The following is a 21,032-nucleotide window of genomic DNA, read 5'->3' as shown; positions in this document are numbered from 1 at the left end:
ATGAATGAATGATGAACGGAGGTATGGCAGCAATTCTGCCAGAGAACTATGGAGGAGTGAGAGATTGCTAAAGGCTAAGGCCTTTCAGAAGAGATAAGGGCTGAACTGAGCCATTTACTAAGTTGAGATGTGAGCAGAGGAAGAGGAGGGACAGTCTAGGCCAGAGAATGCGCCGAAATTAACCAAGAGGCTATGAGAAAGCTTGGAGGATCCATGGGGAACTATAGCTGCTACTATGCTGTTTTAAAGTCAGCCACAGGGAAAGCCAAGGTTGGAAGGAAGGGAACAAGGAAGGGAACAAGTTGGGAAAAACTTAAAATACTTAAGAATGTGGAGCTCATCCCAAAAAAGCAGGAACCACTGAAGGTTATTAGGCTAGGAAATTGACGATTAAAATAGCCTACTGCCCTATTAATAACTATGTTGTAATGTGGCCTGGGACTGGGAAAGCCTGGAGGTAAGGGTGGCCACTTATGAGCCCAGCATGAAATAAGGTTCTTAGTTAGGGATGTGTTAGTGGGGATGGAAATTAAGGGATATGTGCGAACTATTCCCATCACTCAGGAGAGACAGTTAATCTGCTAACGAGCTGAATAACGATATTAATAATAAAGCTCCCTAGTTCCAAGGTGTCTATCAACACTTTTAGCAAAATCTCGATTCTGGTAGAAGCTCAGGGAGGAGTGCAGTATGTATGATAATCTGGATTTACAAGACAGAAAAGTTGTACTTAGTTGGTAGGTGGGAATGAGCGGGGGAAACAGAAAACACATGGCCAGAACACAGCATTTGTAGATTCCTTCTACATATGTATGTACTTATGTACTTCTCCATAACCTTGTCCCTACCAGCGGCAGGTCTGCGTTTGATCAATCCCTTCTCCGAATGCAAGTCTGATACTACGGGAAGCCCAGGTGATGCTAGACTAAGGTTTCACCATGCCAGATTTTGCAGTGAGTTTTATCTATGCAAGAATTACTAAATCAAGTGGTAAAGAATGCATCTTTTTCCACTTATCCACTCTACTTTCAAGATTATAGACAGTAGATGATGGGCTGTATACCCACCCCCCAACCTCACAAAAAATGCACTCCAGTCTCAGCAACCATATGTGGTCCAGGGAGGAAATCACAGGCCTGGAAAACCACCCCAGGAGATGTAGGTCAGATTTCAACCACCTCTAGATCTTACCATGCCAGTAAGTCAACCAAAGAGAGAAATACCTTGAACATAAAATACATATTTATCTTCTCCAAATTCTGATTTCCACCACTGAGGCAGACAGCTAGGGCACACTGTAACTCACAAAGCTAGGGGAGAAGGACCAGGAAAACCAACACCTTCCTATACTCTGGTTTCCATGACATTGCACCGGGCAGTGCCAGAAACCACATTTGCTCCAAGTGTCCACCACCTGAAAGGCCAACTTTGTCATGACAGTTAAGGAGTAGGGGCTGAGGCCAAGCAAAACATTGAAATATATTTTGGAGCCTCCCAAATATATTTCAAGGCTAAGGCCCCTTGAGGGCTTAATTTTCCCTCAGGCTCCGTTTGGGCCTCACCAACCCCAGGCCTCCTGAATTGGTTCTCCTTGAATGATCTACATCTGGTCCTCCCTGCTGGTCTCCCAGCTGCTCACCTTCCAATTTAAAACCCCTTTGGGGGCAATATCTTGTCTCTCAAGTGAAGCTGGGATCAGAGGTGCCTCTATGTTCTTAGGCCCTTATTGATGGCGCCTCAGTTGTGATTTGGGGAAACTTAGCATAGGCTGTTAACCAAACTACCTCTCTCTCTCTCTCTCTCTCTGGCCAGCTGTCCTTATAAAAATGACTTCCTCAAGGTGATTACTGAGCCAGAAGCAACACTGTTGCACTAAATGTCATGCTTGTATTTAAAGTACTCAGCAAATCCTAAAACTTTCAATCTGTGCATGTATCTCTTACAAGATGAACCAAACTACATGAGCAGCCAGCCCATCCCAGAGCGAATCTCTCTGGTAGCCACCAGTTGCTTAATCCATAGCCCCATGCAACGCCTAGTACCACAGCTCCCTTAGAGAGAGTGTGGTAAGAAAGGCTTTAAAACTTACCCCCTCCTCATTGACATGGCTGCTGATGGAGGCACGGGGGTCACCCGCTCTGGGCATGCTTAGTCCTGTGGCAAGGAAAACCTCTAAACTGCCTTCAATAAAGCAACTTATCTAAACATCAAAGTAACCAGAGGGTGATCCAAGCCTATCCTAAATGTTTACCTGCCCCCTCTGGATCTTCTCTGTTTTCTTGTAGTCTCTGCTGCCAGGGCCTCTCCTGGGTGACTCCAGTCCCAATGTCCCTCTTTTTCTCTCCTAGGTTGTTCCAAACAAACTCAGAAAGTCTAAGATAAGGAGGCAGATGGTAAGAGAAGAAGTATAGAAACAATATCTCTCCATTATATAACGCTAAGCATGGCACCTCCTAGCATTAGCCCTGGAAACATCTACTGGCTTGCCACTTGAGAAAGCACTTATTCAAAAAATGCTGGGTCTGTCTGGGCGGGTGACTAGGCGCCCCACATTTCCACTCAACCGGGTTTACCTTGTTGATTTCGCTAGTGTGTGTTTGCCCCAAGATGTTATCTCCGCCTTCTCCATTTCTTTCTTTTTGAGGGATTACAGTCGCTAGTAGAGGCTCTACCACCGGAGGAGAACAATAGAAAAGTCAGAGAATTATAATTTTTTATTTGATGACCAGCATACGATTATATTAATAAATAGAAACCTACAGATTAGTACATAAAAGGCTGGCATAGCACTGAATTCTTTAATAATTTGTTCAATAAATACTTGGGTAGCACCTGCTCGCTACGAAGCTGAGTGAGGCACTGTGGGGGCGTCCTTCATAACCTCACCTGGGCCACATCACGTGGGGAAGGCACTAGTGTTGCTCACCGATATCCAGTTCTCCCTTTCTCAACCCAAGAAATACTGAACTGTGGTTGAATGGGAACATGTGACGAGTTCTAGCCAAAGCTATGTTAAGTCACTTCTGGGCCAGATCATGTAATTGCTAGATTCCTTTCCAAAGCTGCAGGGATCTGATAACCACATGTCAGGATCCAGCCTCCACCAATTTGGGTTCTTGAACTAGAGAGGAAAGCCCACCTCCCAACCACAAAGTGGACAAGCAGCACCGTAAAGAAAAGCATTATATTTAGTCACTGCAATTTGGAGGTTGTAACTACAGCATAACCTAACCTGGATTGCTAATAAATCACTATTTTTAAAAAGGGAATAAGAGAGAAATCTGTAAAAGAAACATCACCCCTCCTCCAACCTGTTTCCTAAGTCAGATAAAACAGAAAATCAGAATTTGTTTCAAAAGTCAAATGCAGCAAGGACTGATCAATACTTTAAGAAGTTGAGGGTGCTGACAGGAAAGATGCATTCAACTGAGGGAATTAGCAATGAAAACTAAATGATGATTCATGTGGTGTTCAGCTCAAACAGCAGCAAAAGAATTTAAAGGCTAAGAAAAGGCCATCTCCTGACAACAGGCCACTAAGGAGTGAGCTCCCCAATGAAAGAAGCATTCAAGTCCAGGCTGGATGACCATATATGGCAGGCGTGCTCCTTCCTCCTCAGAAGTCCAAGACTGCTCTTTGTTCCTCTCTCTCTAGCTTCCACTGAACTGAATTAGAATCGGGCCATCACTTCTCCATCAGTCAGCTCCCTGAGGGGGTTCATTTTTGTGTCTGTGCCCCCCACCCCTGGGCATCTATCACAGAGCCTTTTTCTACCTGGTGCCAGACAGACGGCTGCTGAATGAATTAATGCACACTGTAGAAAAGATTTGGGTACTTGAGGTTAAATAACCTCCAGGGCTCCTCCAACCTAAAGCCAAACACACTAGAGCAGCCCTCCGGGAGTGGACAGCCTGTTTCTTAAAAGAAAAAAAAAAAAAAAATTAAATATCAGCACATCACTTTATTGCAATGTATTACTGTATACAATTAAACCACAATGAAACTGAACGTAGCACTGTGGCGATCTTTGTTCTTGGACATGCATTTACATGTGCAGGCAGCTGTTTTCCCATGTGGAATTCTGTATGTGAGGTATTTATTTGTTCTATTTAATAAAACCACACCCTTTGTTTCTATTGCATTATTACACTCCTATTATCCATCACGTGGCTTTTCTTCTCACAGCAAGAGTACACACCCAGCATTACTGCCGACGTGAAAAATTACTCGTCCAAATCTCTCTATCCCATCACTATATTAATAATCAGACCTTTCCAAAACGGGGGCCTTTGTTCCGGCTGGGACCAGGTAACTTGCCTAGTCCTAGTGACTGCCAAGTCCTGAGCAGAAGGATAAATGCTAGTGTCACTTATGTTTTTTAAAGCCACCTTTCAAAACAAAACTACCCTACAGGTGAATGACGAATCTTTGAAGTTGTTTGTTCTTTTTTTTGCTTTATTATTCGAGGATTTGGGACAAAATAAAAACAGTGAAGAGAGACTGCCACAGATACCGTGATACCTTTACTGCAGTGCAAGAGAAAGCACCAGCAGCCTCCCACACTCAGCATTCCCCATCTTCAGATGAGAAAACCTGGGGCTCCTCTTATGCCCGACCTTAGCCCCCGCTACTTGTGCAGGAAGCACAGGACTCTGCCCTCTCCCTCTAGGAGAAATCTGCAAGTGCCGAGAGTCCCGACAAGTCTGAAGGTTACGTTTCCATCACATTCTACCAAGGTAACCCCAGATCTGGTTAAACTGACATCAAAACAGATCTATCCTTGGAAAGAAAAGAATAGGCCAGAATTTTTGGAAGAGAACCAACCACCTAAAGATAAAATGCAGAACCAGAGCCTAATGGTTCATGGCTCTATAAATGGAAACTTAACTATAGCTCTTTTCTCTGTTCTTTCTGCTCCCCACAGTCTCCCTTCCACCTCCCGGTAACTTAACTGCCAGCGCGTCTGTCTCTCTCTCTCGATATGACAAACACTATTACACTAAAGGGGTAGGCAAGAGACATCATTTCATAAGAAGGTCATTACATTTGACCAAGGCTCTTAAATGAGCACTGATCAAATTTATAATCAACCTTAAAATGGTACCTTTTCAACAGACAATATCCCACTTATAGACCGAAGCCAGAATATATGACTACAGATAAAAAAGCAGGCATAGCTTCAACCCAACATTCGGATTCAGCTGCCTTGTGTGTTGATTATATCACATTTTCCAGTGAAGGAAACCAGCCAGAATTTATGCAACCATAAAGCACCCTGCCCCCGTTGACTTCTTCAAAAGGAAGGTTTCAAGTCATTTGCAATTTCTTTCTCTGAACCAGGAGTTTCAGCAGCCCCCACTCCACACAGATAAGAACACTGCTGGTGCAGATACCACCCAAACAGCCCTGTGCAAACACTCTTTGCCCAAATGACCCAGAGATACCCAAGGCAGCTACCCAGATTTTTGGTGGTTACCTGAATCTGTCATTGAGTCCCTTTCACCCCCTGCTGCGTGATGACATCAAGTGGAAATGGTTCGCCTTTGGAAGGCAAGACGCTGGCAAGCAGGAAGCACAGCACGATTGAGACCGAGCTTTGTTCAGCCTGCAGTGAAATACATGCAGAAGGGTTAGATACGCGCAGCAGAGAAAGCAAGCACAGCCTGCTCCCGGGCCAGCGGCGGTGGTGTGGGCGCGCAGTTGGCGACGCAGGGTGGCCGAGGTATAGAGAGCTGGCGGCCGAGAAAGGGGCGTGACGTTTCCTAATTGTCTCCGTGGTTTAAATAACCACCTCCTCCTCTCCTCTGCAGTGTCCCCCGCCCCAAGTTCTCCTCCGGTGGTAGAGCCTCTACTAGCGACTCAAAAAGAATCCCTCAAAAAGAAAGAAATGGAGAAGGTGGAGAATAGCATCTTGGGGCAAACACACACTAGCGAGATAAACGAGGTAACCCCGGTTGAGAGGGAATGCGGGGCGCCTAGTCACCCACCCAGACAGTCCGAGCAGCGCTGCATTCGCGGGCATCCTTTCCCCTGCTTTCGCTGCCTGCCCTCCACCTCATCAAGTCCCCGTCACTGTTTGGCCGATTTCTCTACTCTTTCCCAAACTGCCCAGAGCTTCCCCCACCCCACCCCCACCCCCACCCTAGGCGGGACGCGGGGACCGCCGCTTCCCCAGCAGCGCCCCAGGAGTCCAGCCTGCTTTGTCCTGCCGCTGCCCTTCCAGGAGCGAGCGCCCCCCGCGCGAGGGTCCGCACAAAAGACCCCAACATCTGGCCCGCCACTGCACTCCCTCCTCCCGGGAGGGGCCCCGACGATGCAGAGGGGCGCGCCAGGACAACTCCGGGGGGGTGGGCAAGGCGCACCAACCGGGGACCAGGTGGGGTCGCGTGGGGGAGCTGGGCGGGGTGGGGGCGCGGCGGGGGCGCGCGGCGCGGGCACGCGGAGGGCTCCCAGGGACCGGAGCTCCAGGGGGCATCCGAGGACTCTGCAAAGCCGCCGCCAGCGCCCTCCGCCCGCCCCACTCCGCCGGCGCTCGGGAGAAACGCCACTCCGGGGACCCCTGCGCCCGGATGCCCGGGGTACACACACCCCCCCCCAAATAAGCAGGCGGCAGCTCCCTTTTCCCACGTCCCCGGCCCCCGAGGGAGCCCGCCCCGAGGGCGCAGGCATCCCTTCGCGCCCCTCCCTGTGACCCCGACCCGGGAGGGAGCAGAGCAGCGAAACAAACCGAAACTCACGGACCTTCCTCCGCAGCGGGCCGGGGCGCACCCTACAGAGGCGGCGGCATCGCGGGGTGGTCCCGGCGCCCGCGGGCTCCTCCGGCCTCCTGCTGCGGAGCGGGCGCGGGCAGCGCGGCGGCCCCGGCGTCCCCCGCCCCGCGTCCGACCCCGGGCAGCGCCCCCACGCGCCCGCCCTCGCGTTCGGGGACGGCCGCCGCCGCCAGACGCTCCGCGCCGAGCGGGAGCTTTTTGTGTCCCGGCCGCGACCGCGGCCCCGAGGGGTGGGGGCGGGAGGCCGGGCTCCGCTCCCCGCGGCACCGCCCCTCCCCGGCGGCTCCTCCCCCTCCCCGCCACCCCCGGGCCCGGGCTGTCCGTCTGTCGGTCAGGAATGGCCAGCCTCCCCCGGGGTTAGGGCCCCGAGCGCCCGCCGCGGCCAGGACCTCGACGTGGGCTCCCCGCGGGCCGCGGGCCGGAGGCAGGTGCGAGCCGAGGCCGAGCGCAGCTGGGGAGGGCTGAGGCGGCGGTGGGCGCCGCGGCTGGCGGACCCGGGCGAGGGAGGGCTTTAGACCGTCGCGACTCCAGAAGCTGCCCAGCATCCACGCCACGGCAGATACTTTTTGGCTGCCCTTAAAAGTTGGCCGTATGCGGCCAAGGGCGGGGTCCCGCGCGGGGGAGGTGGGGAGCCCCTCGCGAGGGTGCGGGGAGCGCGGGCAGCAGGGAAGTGCCTGGAGGTTACCTGGAAGCGCCCGCCCCAGTCCCCGCCCTCAAACCTCGGGGGACCTGCCTAGAGAGTCTTGTGCCCTCAAGAGAGCCCGAAGAAATGATTTCCTCGCCTCTTGAGTTCAGCTGCAAAAAAAGAAAGAATGGAGGTCGCCGACGATGGTTTCCACGCCCTCTGATGCCTTTTGAAGGATTTTTATGCAGAGTGAAAACCTATTGCTGTATCCTGTGACTCTCTGGTAGGGTTAAGCCTGCTAACTTTACCGGGTCTCCACTATGAAGCCTCCACTGGATGGTCCTTAAATCGCCCAGCCTAGCAGACAGTCCTTTCCCCAGCTGCTGGAATAGACCTAGCTTTATGTCCCATGACTCTTGGAGCCACAAGGAAAGAACAACCGGTCACCTTTCCCCAAACCTCTGCTAAGATCATTAGGAGAAAAGGAAACCCAATGAACCTACAGGGGCTCTCTATGACCTACTAAAATCCGTGCTTTACTCAGCGGCCATTTCTTTCCTGTCCCACTGATACAACTTGTTGATGGCATTGCCAGATGTGCAGTCAATAAAGCACTTTTAGGAAATCGGCCCCTGGAAGGCAGGTAAAGTTCAATGGGTATCAGTGGTTTCTGGGATCCCAATTAAGGTATTGCCTCCTCTAGTCACATCGCTAACCTCTGTCCATTTGTTCTGCAAATTTACAGCCTTCTTTTCAGTACACCTCACAGGAGTGAGAGCTGTATCAATATCCTGTGGATTTTAAAAACCTAAGGTGATCTCGCTGTAGAATACACTAGTCTTCAGTTTTTTTTTTTTTTTGAGAAGCTCATGAAAGCATGGAAAACCATGATATCGACCAGAAGCTTGGAATGAAGGAGGTGAGTTATAATGCCCCGAGATTTTACTAGGAAAGTTTATCCTAGAAATATTATGCTCATGCAAAAGACTGATCTCAAAGACTCCTCATAAGAAGCTAATTTCAGGGATACGGAATTATTCCAAATGTCTGAACTCTTTTTCAGTTACTTTCAAAACAGTTCTTTAGAGGATTCGAGCATCCAAGGATGGTATGGGGTCATCTCTTCCAAACTCAGTCATTCATATCCAGCAGCATGTATTTTAATTCTCACAGTCTCATGGGTGTTCTGCATTCTGTCCTGTCTTGTAAAGCCATCACACAGAGAAGGGTAATTAACTGGGGCAGACTGGGAGAGGCCAGTTCCTAAGAGCAGTTAGGGGCCAAAACCCAGGCCAGCAGGAACAGTTTGCATCAGTGGAGGAACAAGCAATAACAAGCAGAAACAGATTCTTCAGGAGGCGATTGCAGGAAGCTGGGGGGACCACACAGCATTTGAAGGAGGGGAGAAAGCCAGCAGCAATGTCTTCAGGCAAGTGTGGGAGTGAAATGGGCTAGAGGCAGCAGCCCAGGTCTTGAATAACTAAGGTTCTGAGCATGTTCTCAAGCCCTGGGGAACAAGATAAAGATCTAGCTAATCATGAATTCATTTGACAACTCTCCATTGAGTCTGACTACACCACACTGGGAACCTGACCCTGTGTACTTGACAGAGAAGAAAACACCCAAATTACTGCCCTCACTGAACATGCATTCTAAGGAAGGAACAGAAAATAAACAAAATAATAAAGAAATAAAGTAAATCGCATTTTGGAGAGTGGCAAATGCTAAGGGGAAAAAAATAAAGCAGGAAAAGGAGTTATGAAGTTTATGTGTTGGAGGAGAGTAGAAATTTTAGATGAGCAGCCATCGAAAGTCAACCAGAATAGGTAAGTTCCTTCAGAGTGTGAAGGGAGGGAGCAAGCAATGCCAATAAGTAAGAAAACATTGTTATCAGAAGAGCTTGCAAGAATTTGACCTGTACTTAACCACAGACAAAGGTCTAGATAACAGGTATTGGGTCACAAGGTTCGTCAGACCAGCAATACTGATTGATGCTGAGATGCATGAAGTTGAATTAAAGCTGTTTAGAACAGGGCAGGGATGAGCTCTTACTCATCTCTGTACCTGCAGCATGGAACACAGGTGCCCAATAAACGTGCATTGAGCTGAGTCCTTAAGTCTCGAGACTCTGGGTGGGGCTGAGATAAATGTGATCCCATCATCCCCTCCCCCCATGACACTGCCACAGTAGAATGTGATGATCTCTTCATAATTGTTCTCAGCTCTGTACCCTGAGCACCTAATGCTAGGGAGGAAGGGTGAGGAATTGGGATAAGGAAGCAAACAAACCCTGTTCAGTGCTTAAGACCCCAAAAGATTTTAATCCAACCCAATAATGAGGATGGGTTTTCTGTTTGATATGTTTGAATTTTACATATTGAAATTGCATCTTGGGTGCACGGGTAGTTTAGTGGTTTGAATGCCTGCCTTTTATGTGGGAGACCCGGGTTCCATTCACGGACCATGCACCCAAAAAAAAAAAAAAAAAAAAAAGAAATTGCATCTTGAATCTCGTGGTACGCAATGGTTTCTTAGACTTTAACTCAAAGCACAAACAACAAAAGAAAAAATAGATAAATGGAACTTATCAAAATTTAAAACTTCTGTCCTTCAAAGGACTTTGCCAAGAAAGTGAAAAGGCAGCCTATGCCATAGGAGAAAATATTTGGAAGCCACATATCTGATAAGGGTTTAATATCCAGAATATATAAAGAAATCCTACAACTCAACAACAAGAAAGACAAACAGCCCAATTAACAAATAGACTTGGATAGATATTTCTCCAAAGAGGAAATACAGATGGCCAGAAAGCACATGAAATGATATTTAACATCACTAGCAATTAGGGAAATGCAAATCAAAACCACAAGGAGGTATCATTTCACATCTACTAGAATTACTATTCATACCTATTCCACTATTTAAAAATCAGAAAAATACAAATGTTGGAGAGGATGTGGAGAAATAGGAACACTCATTCACTGCTGATGAAGCCACTGTGAAAAACAGTTTGGTGGTTCCTCAGGAAGCTAAATATAGAATTGCCACATGATCCCACAATCCCTCTACCCAGAAAAGCCAAAATCAGAGACACGAACAGATATTTGCACATGGATGTTCTATAGCAGCATTATTCACAATTGCCAAAAGATGGAAGCAATTGATGAACGGCTAAACAAATTGTGGTATATGTACACACAATGGAATATTACTCAGCCATAAGAAGATATGAAGCCCTGATGCATGCAACAATGTAGGAGTAACTGAAGGACATGATGTCGGGTGAAATAAGCTAGAAACAAAAGGACAAATATTTTGCATGGCCTCATTAATAGGAACTAAGTATAATAAGCCCACTCATAAAGTTGGGATCTGTATTGTAGGTTACCAGGAGATGGAATGGGGATAGAGAATGGGGAGTCGATGCTTAATTTGTGCAGAATTTCTACTTAGGTTGATTGTTGATGTTTGGAAGTGGACAGAGGTGATGGTAGCATGTTACTGTGAGTATAATTAATAGTGCTGAATTATGTGGGTGAAAGGGTAGTTTTAGGTTATGTATGTTACTAGAAGAAAAACTAAACAGTAAAACCTGGGAGTATTTAACACCGCAAACCCTGTGGGGGATGATGCCTGTGGTGAATAGTGCTAATATAAGACATTCCTTCATGAACTATAACAGATGTACATCACTGTACAAGGTGTTAATAACAGGGTGGTATATGGGAAAATATACAACTAGTGCAAACTATGGGCCATAGTTAACAATAATATTTTAGCATTCCTTAAATATAAATAAATCTATAGAGACAGAATAGATTAGTGGTTATGAAGGACTGGGAAAGATAGAGGGATGAGAGGTGACTGCTAAGGGGTTGGGGCTTTTCTTTGGGAGGAATGAAAATGCTCTAAAATTGATTGTGGTAGTGAATGCACAACTCTGTGATTGTACTAAAAGCCACTGATTGTACACCTTGGATCACCTGTATGGTCTTTGACTCTATCTCAATAAAACTGCTTTTTAAAAAAATTGCGTTGAAAACCGAATTATGGTGATAATCACACAACCCAATAAATCTACTAAAAAGCACTGAATTCTACACCTAAAGGAGTGCATTTTATGGTATGTAAATTATTCCTCAATGAAATTGCTTTGAAATGTTGCTATAGGATTCCGTATTTAGATGACTCTCACATGCTGTCAATGATAAGCCAAAGAGGAACCTTTAACCAACGCATTTTCATCCTTCTTAATAGATGTTTAGACCTAATTGATTTGCAAATTTACTTTTCCCTCATGTGATATTAGCCATCTTAAAGTATATATTTCTGGCCTCCATATTCTAATATAGTTTACTAATAGTGATTGTAAAGATAGTACACATTTCAAAATTGGTTTTTATTTTGGAGTGCCACATAAATCGGCCCCAACAGACTTATTATTCTGGTAAATTGTTCTGAGTGAGAAAGGTACTGTATATGGAACATTGTCTAATTTTTACCTATTTAGTACAAAGTACCTATTTGAGGACAATAAGCCTAGTCTGGAACAAAATGCTGAAGTGTTTTGAAAACTCCATAGAGTTTTAATAGGAATAACCAGATTGTTTTTCTCACAGTGTGATGGGTTGGACGAAGCCATCTCTACTTTATAAAAATACTGCATCTTTGATGTACAGCAGATATTCCAGAACAGCTGGCTCGAGTTGTGTGACCATGGCCCAAGGAGGCAGTTAATGTATTTAACAAGCCGGAGGCATGATATCCACCAATCAGTGTAGATGATGGTCATAAATAATCAATATGCCCATTCTGGTGTGTCCTGGCTGAATGTCAGCTCTATTATGCCAACTTCCTCTGGATACCCACTTCAATTGCATGTGTTTGTTGTTTTTTTATCAAGTTTGTACAGTTTGAGGTTAAATAGGAGCCTCACATCTGTGAGTAAATTGCTGGTGTCTTTGTTTTAAATATGGTAGAGGGTAATCATTATAAACTGAACCCCAGTCCTTGTACAGTTGCCATGAGACAGTATTCTCACTGCCTAATTGATTGGAGTAGCCACTTTTGATCAGCCAGGGAAGGCCTGGAAAGGATAGCTCCACTCCCACCCCCGTCCCTCACCTCACCATGGTCTGTCCTGTGCTCTTTCTCTTGAGGAGCACCCTTACCTTCTTATCCATCACAGTTCCTACCCTCCTCCCTGATGTTCCTTCCCATCAGGGGTCAGGTTGCTAGCATCTGCTTGGCTCCTCCCCTCATCTGGCCAGCTGCCAAGCAGAGAGTGGAATGGCACAACTTCGAGACAAGAGAAAAGGAATGAAAGAACGAGAAAGATCCAGCATCGTTTTGTAAGACCTGAATCCAGAATCCAGTGCCTTGCCCTGCTGGTCTACAGAAGCCGGCCAAGATTCCCTTTCTGAGCCATTCTGCTGTGCTCCATCCCTAGCCTGCCCCTTACCTAAGACGATCTTGTACCCCTATCCCTCTCCCAGGTCCTAGGCGTCACCCAACCCCTTCTCTCTACTGTCTCTTCTCTCAGCCACTCCTTCCCTAATCAGTCAAACTCAAAGGAACCAAACATGGATTTTCATTGCTTCTGGATCTACAGGATCTAGTCATGGCACCCCCCTGGTGGTCAAGAAAAGAAGCAGCAGTCTCTGGATATTCCTCAGCGGTCAGACCCTTGTAGAGGACAGCATAGGATAATGCCAAATGGCAGGTTCTCCACATACTTTCTACCCCTTCTTATGTTTACATCTTTCCTTTGCTATGAGTTACCTCCCTTCCCAGGGAGGGGTAGTGGTGGTGGAAGAGTAAAGCACCTCACCCCACCCCCAACACATGCACACTCCATTCTCAACTTTTTCCTCCAATATCTTCATAACTCTATTTAGAGTCCACAGCAGTCTGGCATGTTCCCATATTGGACTGTTTTAAAGAACACAAAATATTCTGCTGTAGGACAAAGGAACTGCAGGATATCAACTATGTCCAAAATCTAGGGATTAGAATAACTCTCTTTTCATTAGTGAATTTAGTTGAGCCTGAATACCAGACAGTGTCACTTACTATGGCCTGTAGTATTTCCATTCATCCTCCAAAGAACCCTTTAAGTAATATCACCATCCCTGCTTTGCAAATGAGAAAACTGATGCCTATGAAATTAAGTTGCTCAATGAACTATGACTAGGTCTCTTGAACTCAGAGCACTTCCTTGTACTTTGCTACATTGAGATTCCTCTCACAGAATACGGTATCCTGGTAATTAATTTGCTCTAACTTAAAATGCATCTCGGTCTCGTCAAGCCTTTCCCGTTTTAGCTCATGGTAAGCAAGTGGCTTCTAAGCTCACACAGTGGCTCTCAATACTGCAGGGCTGTAAGCTTTACCACTGAGGAAACCCCTGGTACTGTTTCAAACATTAGGGACTCCCAAGTCTATAGGCCAAGCCCTTGATCTTGAGGCTTGCTCTTGTGAAGCTCATGTATATAGCGGAGAAGCTTAGGCTACCTATAGGTATGCCTAAAAGCCACCTCTGGAGGACCTCTTTTGTTGCTCAGATGTTGCCTCTCTCTAAGGCCAAGTCTGCAAGTAAAATCATTACCCTCCCTGCTACGTGGGACATGACATCCAGGGGTGAAAGTATCCCTGGTGGCGTGGGATGTGACTCCCAGGGGTGAGCCTGGCCCTGGCACTGTGGAATCGACAATGCCGTCCTGACTAAAACAGGAAAAATAAGGTATCAATGACTAAGAGAGCTCAAATATAATTGCGAGGCTATTCTGAAGACTACTGTTATGCAAGCTTCAACTAAATACTGCTGATTACCACAGTTTGCCAACCCCCAACCAAAACCATTCCTGTTAACTCAAAAGAACACCCAGACTCTATCTGAGATTCTACAAAATTTCACACACTAAGTTTACTTTCCAGAAACCTACAACCTCCAGATGGGTTCCTAGGCCACATAAGTCCTGAAACCCAGAGGAGCCAGCCTCTCCAGAACATCAACTAGTTCCACCCCCTATCCCATATTATTGACACCCCTTTCCAACATGAAAAAGTTAGAAAGGATAGAGCCCACATACTCCTGAAGACTGGGAGAAGGATCAAAGCAGGAGGATTTCTAACAGAGAAAATAGGATTTTACAAATGAGTATGACTGCTGTATCATTGTATTGATACTTCTGTTAGTCTAAAATTGTGGAACTGTAACCCATATCAAACTCTAAAATCTGTTCTATAACTACTTGTTACAATGTACTTTGAAATTTATTGCTCTTTTGTATATATAATATTTCTTAAAAAAAAAAAAAACTGCTGGGCTCCAGAGCTCCCCCAAGATTTTAAATGAATCTGCTACTTCCTCTCCTCACTCTCAGTTTCTTTCTACCTTTTTGTATGCAGCTCATGGCCTACATTTATAATTGCGGTCCCTGGAGATGTGATACTTTAAAAGTTTCCAAGATTACGTCTCTGCTTCTTACCCTGACTTTGTCTCCGTTCAAAGCTCACTCAGTATCTCCAGCCAGGTCCATTTTTACCTTCTTCACACTCTTAAGAGCATTGATTGTGCTTTTATTTAGCACTGGCTGCAGTCTGCCTTTCATCAGAGTTGGTCACTCATATATATGTGGCATCAGTGGATCCCTCAAGATGGGATCTGTCATTAATTCTCCTCATCTGCCCTACACCCCAACACCGCACAGCATCATGCATAATGAAATGGCCATGCCTTGCATACAGTGGGTGCTTAATAAATGTTCATTTGAAATGACCAACCAGGAGTCTGTTCTCCCTTCCAGCGTCCTCTCTCAGGGAATCAACTCTAAGTTGTTTCTTCACAAACCTGTTACAATCCCTTTACCGCAGCTCTGCCCAAGTGGATTTAAGATTGTTTCCAAATCCATTTAAAATAAAGAGATGGGGAGAGGTGGGTATGGGTAAGGTAAAGGACTGACAAAAAAATTCTCACTCTGGGCTTTGCAGGAAAATATGGATTCTGTCCCAAAAGGTCCTTGCCCTAGAACACCAGTTCACACAAGATTGAATTTTACAACCCACAGTGGAATATTTAGGTGTTGTTTATTCCTGAGTGCTCATCTGCAGGAGGAAGCTAAAGAAGATGGTAGAGCAACTGTGCATTCACATCTCTGGGAGAAGAAAACACATAATGATAGCTACCATTTATGAAGCATTTTTTATGTTGCCGGTAATGAGAGCATGCTAAATGCAATCATGTACATAAAGTGCTTTACTAGGTGCTTTCCAACGTTATCTCACTTAATCCCCACAGAATCTCAATTGAGGAGGGTATTGTTACCCTCAGTTCATGATTGTGGAAATTGAGGTTCTGAGACACATAAATTGCCCAGGACCAGACTTCTAATCAGGATTCCAGGCTTTGCTGTGACCTATTGATCGCCTGTAAAAACAGCATTTCATTCAGAGAGAGCAGAGCAGAATGACATAGCCACGAGAAGCAGAGTCCACCAGCCAGTGACCTTTGGAGATGAAGAAGGAAAATGCCTCCCGGGGAGCTACATGAAACAGGAAGCCAGGAGAAGAAGTTAGCTACACTGTATTCACCATGTGCCCCTCCAGATGAGAGAGGAACCCTGACCCTGACTGTGTTTACCATGTGCCTTCCGGATGAGAGAGAAACCCTGACTGCGTTCACCACGTGCCCTTCCACTTGAGAGAGAAACCCTGAACTTCATCGGCCTTCTTGAACCAAGGTATCTTTCCCTGGATGCCTTAGATTGGACAATTTATAGACTTGTTTTAATTGGGACATTTTCTTGACCTTAGAACTGTAAACTAGCAACTTATTAAATTCCCCTTTTCTAAAAGTCAAAAAAAAAACAAAAAACAGCATTTGTTCTTCTTCCATGCAGACACATCCCTTCTTTTGTTCCAGCCTCCAGCCCACCCTGCCCGACTTAGACTAATCCTGACTCGTCACTCCTGGTGGCACCATCTTTCTTGCCAGCGATTGGTTTAGGGGTCAGTCCGGTTCTCGACAGTGAGACATGAGAGGTCGGCTGGAGGGCTTCTAGGAAAGAGTTCTTCACTATCCAAAGGGCATGCACAAAGAAGCAGCAGCTCCTTTTCTGTTTTTCTGTTGCGTGTTGCCTAATCCGTGTGAGATCAGCACAGCAGCAACCACCGTGTAACAGCCAGGGCAGTTTCCATGAGGGAAACACGCTAAAGCGAGGGAAGGAGGCTGAAGGAAGCAGGGCTGATGATATCATTTTCCCTGTGAGTTCATCCAACCTGAAAATGCTCTCTCTCTCGATGTTCCTTATTTTGTGAGATAATAAATCCCCTTGCTGTTTAAGGTGTTTTGTATTGTTTTCTGCTCTTTGCAGCTGAAACCATCCCAGTATATTACGATTACAAATATGCTCTGATTTTCATAGTAAGAATAGTCTTTAGTTATCACATTATTAGAAACTTCAAATTCACTGCCATGCAGTTACAAAGAGAGGAACAATATTTCTTTTGGAGGAGTCTTTAAAGAATACGTAGCCTATCCATTTTCCAAAATACTCTAAAATCTATCCCTGAATCAAGTTGGACCACCAGTGCAAGACTTCTACTCTGATTCATGTGAACCCCCTAGCATTCATTCACTCTTTCATTCATTCGACACGTATGCCTTGAGCTGCTCCCACGTGCAAGTCTCTGTGCTAAGCAAGGCTACTGAATTGTGTGTTGCCACTGGGGTGAGGGGCATTAAAGGAACTGGCCCGTGACCCCTGCTGCTGGGCTCACCGTAAGGATGTTGCAGTGGCGTGGTCTCTAAGGGGCATCTTGGAGACCAATTACGAAGACCCACGAGGGGAATTTCCCACAATTTTCCACCAGGGATATTTGTGCTTCTTCGTCATCACTGATCATGATACTGAAAATCTTATAGCTGGTCATTTCTGCCTCTTTACAGTGGCTGCTAGAAAGCCAAAAACCACATTTGTGGGCAATTGCTAGCTGGCGAAGTGACCCTCCTGATGTGCTTTCTTAGTGACAAACTTGTTCTCAGCTCCATTTTACCTTCCGAACCTTATTTCCCCTTTGCCTCATTTAAAAACTACTTTGAAATTGTATTTTTTTTTCTGTTTTAGTCATCTCTTAAGCTGCCTCAAATCCTTTTTAAAACAAGAAAACAAAAATAGAACAAATGAAGAATCAGACATCATCACCCACTATCAGGATTGGCTACATAATTTACAGGCTTAGTAAAAACTGAAAATATGGGGGCTCCTGTGCCAAAATTATTAAGGATGTCAAGACAGAGCATAAAACCAAGTGTGAGGCCTTTTTAGCACAGACCACCTGCCCCTAAAACCAGCTCTGCCAACCATATATAATAACTACATGTCAGTTATTCTGTTTTCTTAAAATGACATTATGTTTGTTCTTCTTCTAAGGCGCATTCAAGAGCTATTTGAGGACCAGTGTGCCTTGTGCATGCCTTTGCATTAGAGAATACAGAGGTAGAACAATGGGAAAATTAAAGGTGTCTTTGGAGATTATATTTAACTAACAATAACTATCTTTCCAGGCTACTAGATGGTCAGCCTCTTGTTTCATGCACCCTGAATTCACCTGGGTGAATTTCCCACCTTTAAGCACAATGCGTTCGCATGATAGGAACTCAGACATTTGCTGGCTGGCTGGGTGGCTGGGTGGTGGGGGGAAGCGTATGAGCTGTATTTAGAAAATCAAAGACAAGTTTACAAAAGTAGTTTGGGTTCCTTTTGAGAAGGTCTAGAGTGAACTTCGTTTGGTAGGAGAAAAAGGGTGATTCAGAAAAGCTGCAATGGCCACAGCATGTAAGGTGAATTGGAGGCAAGCACACGGCCAGCAAGCTATGAGCCTCTCCACACAAAGGTGTAAGTAGACTGAGCAGAAAGAGTGTCTAATCACAATGATAATACCTAGTGCTTCCTAGTTATCATGCCTTTTCACACCACTGTTTCATTTGCTCCTTCCATAATCCTGCTAGGAATGTATTATCACATTTTCTAGAATTGAAAACTGATTCTCAGAAAGTGGAAGTTATTTCCCCTGGGCACAGTAATTCAAGAGTCCATCCACACCAGCCCATCATTAGATCCACGGGCAATGCTTTTTCTCATCACTGGTGGAGAGCCTCTGACCAGAATAACCTGACGGACTTTTGAACATGACCTACATCTAGGCCCTACCCCAGGTATTCTGATTTGACTGGTCTTGGGCAAGGCCCAGGGAAGGGAGTTTTAAAAATCTCCCTAGGGATTCCTGTTGCAGCCAGGTTGGGAACCTCTGAGCTGCAGCAGGGCCCTGACCGGATGGGAAGAGCTCAAAGCCAGAGGCCCGATGGAACCGACAAGACTTAACTGAGTGCATCGAGGTGCCCAACATGCTAGGAAGGTTTTCAGCCTGAGGGCTAACCTTCTCAAGGACATCCTTTCACCAGTTGAGAAGGGACATAAGTACTTCTGTAAACAGCTGCATTCAGGGTTAGAATCAAAGGAAAAGGCTTGATCTAAAATAATCATTTCACATGGTAACAAATGTGTGCATGTGGGGGTATGTTTTGCTCTAAATGTAGTGATATAGACACTGCTTCCTCCGGATTATACACCAGCTTCCATTCAGTTGTACTAAATTGTGTCCTTAGGAAAATTCCATGAGAGAGATTTCCTCTCAGATCCCATAACTAGCCACAGATTTGTGGCCTGTGGAAAGAACAACCTGGATGATGCCAAATGGTAGTAGTACAGCCTTGAGATTTAAGGCCTTCAGGTAACAGAGGATGATGGGAGGGGAAGATGAATTTAGGAAATGAAGTATTTGAGATGTTAGTAGCATATGCAGGCGGAGAAGAACAGCAAATAATTGGAGATGTGAGACCAAATCACTGAAGTTAAGCCTGAATTGGATTTCTTTCTTTTTTTTTTTTTGCATGGGCAGGCACGAGGAATCGAACCTGGATCTCCAGCCAGTGAGAATTCTGCCACTGAGCCGCCATTGCACCACCCACTGGATTGGATTTTAAAGCAACCTGGTAGAAATTAGTGAAAATTCTAGATGAGATCACCAAGGAGCAGAGTAAAGAAAGAGAAGAGGTCTGTGCCAGTTTGAATCTGTTGTGTACCCCCCAAAAAAGCCATGTCCTTTAATCCTCATTCAATATCACTGGGTGGGAACTTTTAAAATTGTATCCATGGAGATGTGACCCACCCAACTGTAGGTGGTAACTTTTGATTAGATGATTTCCATGGAGCTGTGTCTCCATTCACTCAAGGCGGGGTTGCTTACTGGAGCCCTTTAAGAGGGAACCATTTTGGAAAAAGCTTCAGAGGCACGAGAGCCCACATAACCAGAGACCTTTGGAGATGAGGAAGGAAGACACCCCCAGGGTTGCTTCATGAAACAAGAAGCTTGGAGAGAAAACTAGCAGACATCACTACATGCCCTTCCAGCTGAGAGTGAAACCCTAAACTTCATCAGCCTTTCTTGAGTGAAGGTAACCTCTTGTTGGTGCCTTAATTTGGACATTTCCATGGCCTTAGAACTATAAACTTGCAACTTAATCAATTCCCCTTTTTAAAAGTTGTTCTAAAAAAAAAAAAGCTGTTCTGTTTCTGGTATATTGCATTCCAGCAGCTTGCACACTAGAACAAGATCCAAGGACAAAAACTTGGAGAATAGCTGTACTCGGGGGTTTGGGTGAGAAGGAACTATAAAGGTGTTTCACTAAAGGGTTTTAGTACCAGCCCACCTTTCCTGCCTTAGCTCCCTCCAGTTTCTTGCTTACACCATAGCTGCAAATCCCTGAGATTATCCTTATTCCCTGAACATGACCTTCAGTTTTTCATCTCCTTGTTCTTTTTCCTAAGATGTTTCTTCTCTACTCCATTTGCACATAATTGCCCAGTTCTCTGAAAGACATCTCTTATGCCACATATCTCCTTGGAGAGGTCTTCCCACGTGGATGTGACCTCTCCTTCCTTTCATCTTCATTGCACATCTTTGTGATGCTCTTCTGCACTGTAATAGTTATCGATTGTTGTGTAATAAATTACCCCAAAATGGAACACCTTAAATAAACACATATAACAATGCTGAGGGGAGAGTGCCAAAATGGTGACTTAGTGAGGTATGGGATTTAGTTTGTCCTCCAGAGCAGCTAGTAAATAGCCAGGAACAGTACAGGACAACTGCTGGGGCCACATCAGTGACCAGACACACAGCGTACCCCAGTCTGGACCAGCTGGACCGGCTGTGAGCCCACCAGACCTGTGAGTTCCCCAAGCTGCAGGGGCCAGTGCCCCTCCCCCTCAGGCTGCATCTCAGAGGGGAAAGGAAAGAGACTTTACTAGCAGCAGGGGCTGAGCACAACTAAGCTCTAATTGTGGAATTAATTCACAAATTCTGACTACTAAAAATAGGCCCCCAGCTCAGCTGAACCTCCAGTCAAAGCAGAGGTTGGTGATTTAGCCCCAGCACAGAAGAGGCAGGGCTGACAGAAAAAGAAAAAAGAACAAAAGAAACAGAGGTTTTTTGGGTTGGATAGCACATACTACTTGAAAGGGCCTGGACCCTGAAGGAAAGGAGGGAGCACATAGGACCTGGAGATACACAGA

At 45.7% G+C, this 21,032-nt stretch overlaps 1 protein-coding gene and 1 long non-coding RNA gene across 4 annotated transcripts in view; one reads left to right on the top strand and one right to left on the bottom strand.

The window, feature by feature from the left end:
• Window positions 1-6,838, bottom strand: part of RNF152 (ring finger protein 152) — a 78,168-nt gene extending 71,330 nt beyond the window's left edge. For 2 of the 3 annotated variants that reach the window (XM_077135321.1, XM_077135319.1), the window contains exons 1-2: window positions 6,742-6,838; window positions 5,477-5,605 (exon numbers count right to left, since the gene is read on the bottom strand). The gene's annotated coding sequence lies outside the window, so the exon portion shown is untranslated. Of the gene's footprint in view, window positions 1-5,476; window positions 5,796-6,741 lie in introns of those variants that run through there. The other variant, XM_077135320.1, reaches the window with a different exon arrangement.
• Window positions 6,839-7,353: 515 nt separating this feature from the next.
• Window positions 7,354-20,478, top strand: LOC143662549 (uncharacterized). Its single transcript, XR_013165404.1, has 3 exons — window positions 7,354-8,038; window positions 8,141-8,314; window positions 19,357-20,478. It is a non-coding gene; the product is annotated as an uncharacterized LOC143662549 (long non-coding RNA).
• Window positions 20,479-21,032: the final 554 nt, after the last annotated feature.

Source organism: Tamandua tetradactyla, chromosome 18, assembly GCF_023851605.1.
Source record: "Tamandua tetradactyla isolate mTamTet1 chromosome 18, mTamTet1.pri, whole genome shotgun sequence".
NCBI classification, from domain to species: Eukaryota; Metazoa; Chordata; class Mammalia; order Pilosa; family Myrmecophagidae; genus Tamandua; species Tamandua tetradactyla.
Note: the sequence above shows the minus strand (reverse complement) of the source record. Positions and strands in the feature narration are given on the sequence as shown.